Here is a 9,659-nt window from a genome sequence, read left to right as displayed (position 1 = left end):
AACCACCTATACCGCAGCAACGTGCAACACATGTTGCTGTTCCTACCACGGAATGTGCATCTTTCTTGCAATTTATAAGATATTAGAATTTATGAAACGGAGGAATATTTTGATCGTTGTGGTGCAGGCTCAATGAAAATTGCAGCTTACAACGTGGTTATAGTTACAATATACTGAGGAAGGATCGCGCCAGAAGTGGAGGAGGGGGATTAGCGTTCCTTTTAAACCATTCGGTTCAATACAGGCCTATCTTGCTTGAGCTAGTCGCGTTATTTCCGAGATATTAGCCCGCTGTTGGTATGCAATAACCGTCTTATACTAGGGGATTTTAATGTCCACCATGATTTGCATCACTCCGTCTTAGGTAATGACCAGAGGGGATCAGCGCTGGCAAGGCAGATTGACCGCTGCACTATCCTTAACCATGGGAAAGCTCACTGGCAAGAATTCAGAGGATTGTTTGGGTAGCAAAAAGGATTTTCCGAAACATCATCAGAGTTGCAGCCCATCGCTGGACAGTACTCAAAATAAGGTGAAATTTCCTAGCAGAGGCAGCGAGTGGAAGTTAAACGGTTGGTACAGGAGCACAAAAGGAAAATGTGGCTAGTCCATCTGAGCCCCGCCCCGAGAGCTATAGGACGAAGCTACAGTTGATAGGTGATGTTGCAAATGTTATCCGAAACGCTAAGTCATCCAAAGCGTTGGGCCTAGACAAAATCTCAATGGTAATGCAAAAACAGCTGGATACGCCGGGAGTTGAATACATAACGAAAGTTATCAACCTGTCATACATTGTTTTTGTCGAGAGTACCAAAGACTCTTGAGGCTATTCTTCTCTCCAGCATCAGAGAAAGCTATGCAATTGTCAACCAACAACACGGATTGCATCCATAACAGCATTGCATGCCACATCCACACATATCAGTCGAGGGTTAAACCAGAACAAGCAGTGTCACAGGTCAGTGTTGGTTGCCCTTGACCTATCAAAGGCATTTGATATCGTCAACCACACTACACTGTAGATGTAGAGAGAACTTACCTCCGGTTATGTTTGAAACGTTAAATAATCAACTATATCTGAGGACACAAGTCGTACGTGGAATTCCGGAACATAAAAGCCCAAACCCCGTAGAGTGAAATAGGGTGTTCCCTAAGGTAAGTGATATCTCCGGACCTGTTTAACCCCTACCTTTCTGGAATTACTCTCCCTCCAGACGGCATAGAAATGGTTATGTATGCGTATAATTGTATGATCATGCCGTCGGGCCTCGATATTGATAACATATGTGTAAGGCTAAATAGCAAATCAACGGCCACACTATTTACCACATGGTCTCCGGAGATGAGAAGAAAGCTGAATGTGCAGTTCGAGGGAAATATACCGACAAGCCAAAGATCCACATAGGGGTCACATTCGACAGGAACAAGGTCTTCAGGGCGCTAGCCGGCAACATTTTGTATGCGAACAAGGATACCTTGTTGGCCTCTTATAACTTGATAGGTCCGTCTGTGGTTAGCTATGCGGTCTGTGGTCAGCTATGTGGTTTGCGAATATAAGTGCTAAGTATTGGAAGAATGTCCAGACCTGTCATAATGCTGCCCTGAAAACTGTAACAGGGAGCCTCCTCTTGATACCAGTGGACCATCTAAATAAGGAAGCGTAGGTTCTTGCCGTACGTCAGTATAACCGTATGTTTCCGTTGCAGTACCTGCTTGGGTGTTATCTTGTCTTGCTTGGGCTATCCAAAGCATCAAATGGTAGAAAACACTCCCCCACTCCATGATCTAGATATGGGGATCCAACGCTACAAGAGAGAGCCTCTATATCAAGTAGTCTATCAGGCTGGTCTGATTTTATACGAAGTATTCAGAGATGCCACCAACAACTATACCATTAATGCCGTTCTCGGAGTCCACCATCACCCATTACGGTTGAAGAACGTCGGCTGTCAATTCAATTTGTATTGAGCACGAATTGAAGATGTGTGCAACGTCTGCCCAGCGTGTTATATAGGCCTTCGCAATACGCTGCACCTGTTCAAATTCGTGGCCAAACCTACCTCTCTCACTCCAGAAAACCTCTGGGTACAGCCCTTTGAAGTAGCCGAATTAACAATTCATAGTTGCATACATATTTACTAATTTATTTTCTATCTATTGATTTTTTGTAAGAACCAGAAAATACAACATTTTGTTTCACATCTCCAAGTATACTCTCAAACACATTATTCTTGTCTCAAGGATTTGATTTATAGTCGATTGTTTGCTCGCCAAAAAAATGCAATTGAAATTTTTAAGGAATCCGCAAAAAATGACACAGTAACAAAAATATATAAATGATGGCAATGAAGCTTAATTCCGGCAATTTTTTACTGCACGACAGTGATAAAGTGCGACCACAAAAAAATTATAAATCAACTTTAACGAAATTGAAAAAAAGTAATAATATAAATAAAAAACACCAAAAACTTAGTCGACGAGGATGGGATTCGAACCCACGCGTGCAGAGCACATTGGATTAGCAGTCCAACGCCTTAACCACTCGGCCACCTCGTCACATGTTTGCCGCCTGTCCAACATGCTTCATTAACATAGTGTCGACGCGACCGTCAACAATTGTCGTCACTCAACGCGTTGTTTGTTGTGCCTCGCTCACTACCAATCTGCCTATTGTGTTTATTTTTAGCATTTTTGCTTTGTTGTGCGCTTTTTTCAGTCGTCTGCAGTTAATTTGTATGTTTAGTTTGAGATGTGATACGATGACGATTTTGAAAATGTAAGAGATGTTAGTTGTAGCTGGGTAGCCCCAGCTGTTTTACCCCGATCGAACTAACTACTAAAACCCACCCCTTTTCTTGATAAGTTATCAGAAAAAGAATTGCCTAGCGACAGATAGCAACAACAACAACAAGAAACTAGTATTAATGACAACTAATTATGATGAACTCGCTGTGACAGCTCAATTCTTTTCTGCCGAGAAATCAGATAACAGCATTGATAATATACAGCCTCAAATTTCATTTGACAAAGAAAAGACTAGTAGAGTAGATCATAGAAGTACGAATTTATCGAAAGCACAAGAACAGTACATGAAAAATCAAAGCCAGAATCAAAAAAAAAAAGTAGGAATCCGAACCGATTCATCATTCGATTCATCGAATATCATTGCTATGAAGTTCTTACTACGAATTTGAGTAATTTTAATTTTACATATAGACAATATGGGGATGCACTCATTTGGTGCTTCTACAAGGTGAAATGAAAAAACTGCAACCAACTTCAGACTGCTGTCATTTCTAAGCCACTGGTCCGACAGATGTTAAAATTATTCCCGTGACAGCTCATTATATTTTTTACAAGCGTACAAAAACATTTTGGTGTGAATTTTCCAGAAAAAAGTTATTCGTGATGGATTCAAGCGTGATTTCTTTATATTTGGCTGGAAAACAACATGTGGCTATCGTTAGAGCACTTCAGCATAAATCTTTTGTGTCTCGTACCATCGCTCGTTACCGAGATACTGGTAGCGTAGCCTGAGGTCAAGGAAGTGGACGGAAGAAAACGGCAACATCAGCAGAAATGGTTCGAAAAGTAAAGAAGCGACTTGATCGAATCCCGCAGAGCAACCAAAATACCACAGAGCAACATTCGGGCAGCGTGTGACGGTTTCATTGGCCGTTTGAAGGCCATAATTCGTGCCAAAGGTGACCAATTCTAACAAATCTAAACTTATTCTAAAATTTGATGTTATTTCCGACATTTTTTGCTTTCATTCAATAAAATTTAAAAAAAAATAAGGCGTTTGACTTTGTTGCAGTTTTTTATCTCACCATGTATGTCTATGTCTTCTTATATATCTATAAAAGAGAAAAATGTTTGTTTGTTTGTAATTTATGGACTCGAAAATCGCCTGAAAGTAACATAACCAATATAAATTTTTGAAATTCCACTTGGAACAGGAGGTATAGCATCAGGATCGGATGTACCTCCTAGAAACTTAGATTTTATGTGCTCGTAGTCCAGTTGTACATCCAATTTTCATGAAGTAAATTTTGACAAATTGTATTGAAATCGGTTTAAATTAGGATATGATTTTATTTAGAAGTATTGGCCCACAACGCCTTTGCATTGGTATTAGACTGACAGTAAAAAAGAACTACACAAGAATTTAATTGAGGATACGATTATTGCGGAAAGTACCTCGAATTCTCTAATTGCAACAAAAGTGCCACTCAACTTCAAAATATTGCAGTTTCCTGAACGCTTGGCATTTGCTATGAAATAAATAAATCCGAAGGACAAACCCTCTGTGTATGCGGACTAAATTTGGCATATTCCTTCTTTTCTCATGGCCAGCTGTGTCTGGCATGTTCACGGGTTTGGTAGACCGAGCTATTAGTTTGTATACACATTTACGTATTACAATAATTACGTTTTTAAATTTTTGAATTTGTTTTAACCCAATAAATATTCGAATATAAAATTTTGAATGAATACAAATTCAAAAGGAGTAGCGAAGCGAGCCGTGTTCAGCTAGTATATATATAATATCCTGTACCACGGTTTTTTAACGGCTTTAATTTCAGTCGGAACTAGGTTTTTATGACTCTTTCATGTGAAAACTTGACTTATGACAAAATCTGCACTAAAAAATTATCAAATATTGTAGGTAGAGTAGTTGGACACCTAATGGGTAATAAATTCTTCAAAATATCCACATCTGCGAGGGGTTAAATTATCCACTGAAATTACGAAATGCCAAATTACGGCTTAATTAGTAGAAAATTGGGACAAAAGCCAAAAATACCAAAAATGGAGTGGTAGCATTGTATAGAGGATATACTTTACCTAGACCGATAAATTCCATTTTTAACACCACACATCGAAACTATGAAATTTCGCGTTTTATTGTCATTTTAACAGACGGACATGACCAAATTTGCATATTATTTTTTCCTACTCTTACGCAAAACTTATTTTTTTTAATCCGAATTCAAAATAATTTTATTGTCGAAATACCTTTTAATACTATTTGTTTATTTTACCCTCCACCATACTATGGAGGGTATATTAACATTGTCATTCCGTTTGTAACTCCTCGAAATATTCATGATAGACACTACAAAGTATATATATTCAGGATCAGCGTAAAATTTTATGACGATTTAGCGATTTTCGTCTGTCTGTCTGTCCGTCAGTCTGTCTCTTGCAATCACGCTATCCTTCGAACGAGTTGAGATAGAAAGCTAAAATTGTACACACATGTTTATTTTGCCAGTATGCAGGTTAAGTTCGTAAATGGGTCATGTAGGTCTACGTTTTCATATAGCCCCAATATAACGGAACCTCCCAATATTCGGTATTTTGATGATATTTTATTATTATTATTATTATTATTATTATTATTATTATTATTATTATTATTATTATTATTATTATTATTATTATTATTATTATTATTATTATTATTATTATTATTATTATTATTATTATTATTATTATTATTATTATTAATATTATTATTATTATTTTTCACCTGAGTAGTTTCGAATTTGAATATGGTAATGGCTTATGGCAAACAAAGCGTATGTAAGTCCACGCCGTACAGACCGAAAAATAACGGCTATATTCGTTCGTATTTTTAAGATTTTAACAGCATTTTTAACGGATTTTAATGTTTTGAAAATTACCAAATTTGTACCAAATGGTGGAGGGTACTCAAAGTTCGGCCCGGCTGAACTTACAGCTTTTTTTATATTAATATTTTTACCGTCGTATAAATGATATGCCTTCAAATAAATATGATTTTTATTGGATATAATTTCTTGCAACTTGCATTTTATTTTTGTAAATTCTTCTTGGAAAATTTGATTTCATTTTAAGTCATTTTTGTATGAGTTTATATCAAAATATACAGAAGAGATCTTAATAGATAAAAGTCATATTTCTTTTTTTACTCAAATAGTGCCACATTTTAAAGACTCCAAAAAATTGCATTTTAAAGTATCGATTAAAACTTGACTTTCCGAATAAAAGATTATTACACAATAAGTAATATAACTATATAGACAATAACTGTGTAAGATGAGGTATTTAACTGCTTCATAAACAAAATATATACATACTGTTTTTATATCCTCCACCATCTATATCACCATTGGATACTCTCTTCGAGGGTTATCGTGCGCACCAGTCAGCCAGAGAGACAGACGGACGGACGGACATCGCTCGATCGATTTGGTCCAAAGAGACCTAGGGTCTAAAACCTTTATTTCGACTAGGCACGTTTTGACCGTATCAATCTTTAGCCGTTCGGCTGAGGGTATATATAATCATATGATATATACCCACTCTAGCCATATGGCTGAGGGTATAAAAAGAATTTGCATTCCTGCTGTTTCTGGTATCTTACCCTAAAACACAAATAGTAATCATAACTTTTCTCACATTGTAATATTTGTACTATTTCGATCTAAAGTAAAGTTGGGATATGTAAAACCCATCTATTGGCATGTACACCTTAAAGGAATACATTAACAAGTTGTCAAATGCTAACCATATATATTCATCGGAACTCAATAAGATTTCCTTTTTGGGCTGATGTTAGTATCCCTGCAACGCTTTGTGGTTGGTACCTGCAATTAAATCAAAACTTTAATACTTGCAAATGAACAACCTTACCAGCAACTGTCTTCTTCATAACTTTACAGCAATCATAACGTTGGTTAAACGGCAGGTTTGTCATTCACCTCTATACCACCTCAACCTCTTTTGAAATATTAGATACCCCACAACGACACATTGCTCGTACAACTGGCGCCAAAAATATTCGACGTTGGCTGGGATAAACCAAACTAAACCACCTTTTCGCCAAAAGAGGAATTGAACAAAAAACGCACACTACTATTAAAGAGGACGAAACAAAAAAAAAAGAAAAACCGTCAAACTCATAGAAGATAGAAAACGTAAACGACAAAAAAGTGTATAGTGCCAAAGGTATCACATAGATGATAATTTATATCCTTAAAGTTTTTTTCCAAAAACAGAGAAGGGGAATCTTTATGTCGGAGCGGTTGATTTTTTATGGAGAATTTTTTAGCATATGAGTATTGATTAATTTTTAAAAAATGTGCGACGCAACAACGGGTATATAAGTTTCCATACGTTTTTACAACCGAGGACTTAAAGTTGGAAGATATAATATTTATCTCATTCCGTTTGAAGTACCTCAAAATATTTGTTGGGGACAGTATAAAGTAATTATTTTGGTGATTTACAATCAAATCAGCAATAATTTGACAAATTGGATTGCTAGTGGATAGCTTAACTTCTCTAAAATATATTCAATATAGGAACTTCCACATTTTATGGATTTCGAGGGTAGCCGATTTGACCATAAATCACATTTTTATATGGTTAGGGTATAGAAAGTTCGATCTAGTCGAACTTGACATTTTTTTAACTCGGGTTTTCCTAGAGAAACAACATATCAGACGCAACAGAATTGACCAGATTTTTTTCTTTAAGTGGGAGGAATGGTATAAATATCATTTATCTTGATGTGATCAGATTTCGTTAAATTTTTCATTTTGTCCCCCCTCATACGATCTTTGCATATTTCCTTACGCTCTTGTTGCTTCATAGCGTCCTTTGTCCAAACCAAAACTCTTGTCGTTTAATTTTACACATTCTTAGAGCTATATCCATACTGATCCAGACTGAAAATAGTTCTTAAAAATTCGGCCCAGCCGAACTTAAGACTTTTACTTGTTGGTATTGATAATATAACAGAACGGCACGAAGTAAGGTACTTATGGTGATTTAATGTGTATTTCAATAGAATTTTCTTTAAATTGACGATTACAATTCCATGTAAAGGTACTCCGGTATTTGGCACTTGCTCAATTGAACAACTAAAAAAGCAACTTATTTAATTACATCCCAAATTTGAATACCAAAACACAAAAAAAAAAAAACGTTAAATCTATCGGTACAGTTAACAGCTGTCGGAAGAGTTGTTTAGAAATGACAGCAGTCTAAAGTTTGTTGCAGTTTTTTCAACTGTAATCAAGCTATAGGTCGTAATTATGACCCGATCCTCACGAAATTGAAAATAGAGGTTAGGTTATGGTCAGAAGAGACCCCTTTCGTTTTTGGAGGTTATCGCGAAATATTTAGGGGTTAAAATGGATCAAAAACAGACAATTTTCTTGATTTTGCAGTTCCTACATAGGTCACAATTATAAACCATTCGCTGTGGAATTTGGGAATGGTCAGAAGCGGCCATCGAACAATATTTAGCGGGTAAAATATACCCTAACTTTTATGTAAGAAAATGCGAAAATTACCACTAAACCCCGAATATTTTGAATCCCAGCCAAATCACAAATAAATTAAAAGGTCACTTCTGACCAATAAAGTGATGCTGATAGTCAAGAAATACGATATACAGCAAAATAGGCACAATGTATATGTATGGGCCAATTTTCACAATTCTCATTTATTCCGAATGGTCTTTTGCCAGAAAAGAAAATCTACCAATAAAAAAGTGAATATCTTTTGTTCATGAGATATAGCATCAGAATCGGAAGTACCTTCCAAAAATTTATATTTTATATGCACATATCTATTGATTGATTACTGATACAGTCTCCAAATTTGAAATGCGTAAAGGAATTTGGAACAAAAATAAATTTGCCAAATTATATTGAAATCGGTACAGATTTGGATATAGCTCCCATATATATTTTCGACCGATTTCGTTTCCAATGAAATTTGGAATGTGTCACGGGATTCAGATCAGAAAATAAATTTGTCAAATTATATTGAAATCGGTTCAGATTTGGATAAAGCATCCATATTTATTTTCGGCATATAGGGTAAGTGTACCAGTAGTCGGCACTTTTAGAATTTTCAATGTTTCAATCTTTCAATTGCAGAAAAATAAAGTTTTTCAGATTCCAAATTTTGTTGAGTTGTCGAAATAATAAACAACAATTGAATTTGTTTTTATTAAATTGGCAAAATTGGCAATTTTACTAAAATAGTAGTTTTTTGCCAGTAGTCGGCACCATTTTCTAATGCTCGGCATGTCTATTTGCCAGTAGTCGGCATATAGTATTTCAGTAAAAAGAATATTATTTTGTATTTTTATACCCTACACCACATAGTGGTAAGGGTATTATGTCTTTGTGCATTTGTTTGTAACATGGAGAAGGAAACGAGATAGACCCATAGTTACTTTTGAGAACCTTCATAGAATCACTTTCTGAGTCGATTTATGAATGTCAGTCCGTCTGTCCGTCCGTCCGTCCGTCTGTCCATGTATTCTTGTGAACAAAATGCAGGTCGCATTTATTATCCGATTGAGATGAAATTTTGCAAACAACATTTGTTTGGCCCAGGGACGAACCCTATTGAAATTGGTGAGAATCGGATCAAATTTAGATATAGCTCCCATATATATCTTCGTCCGATTTCGGGTTAAATGTGCACCAAATATCCACTATCAGTCCAAATTACCTGAATTTTGGCACACCCAACCGAGTTCGGCCTAGAAGCAAGTATATAAAATTTGGAGAAAATCGGTTCAGATATAGCTATAGCTCCCATATATATCTTTCATCCGATTTGATCTTTAAGTCCCTCACATTCCTACT

General features: G+C 36.0%; 1 non-coding gene across 1 annotated transcript; it reads right to left on the bottom strand.

Annotated features, from left to right (window-relative positions):
• Nucleotides 1-2,474: 2,474 nt before the first annotated feature.
• On the bottom strand, nucleotides 2,475-2,556 carry TRNAS-GCU (transfer RNA serine (anticodon GCU)). The gene has a single exon. It is a non-coding gene; the product is annotated as a tRNA-Ser (tRNA).
• Nucleotides 2,557-9,659: the final 7,103 nt, after the last annotated feature.

Source organism: Musca domestica, unplaced genomic scaffold (assembly GCF_030504385.1).
Source record: "Musca domestica strain aabys unplaced genomic scaffold, Musca_domestica.polishedcontigs.V.1.1 42, whole genome shotgun sequence".
Lineage (NCBI taxonomy): Eukaryota > Metazoa > Arthropoda > Insecta > Diptera > Muscidae > Musca > Musca domestica.
This window is presented reverse-complemented; position numbering and strand designations above follow the sequence as displayed.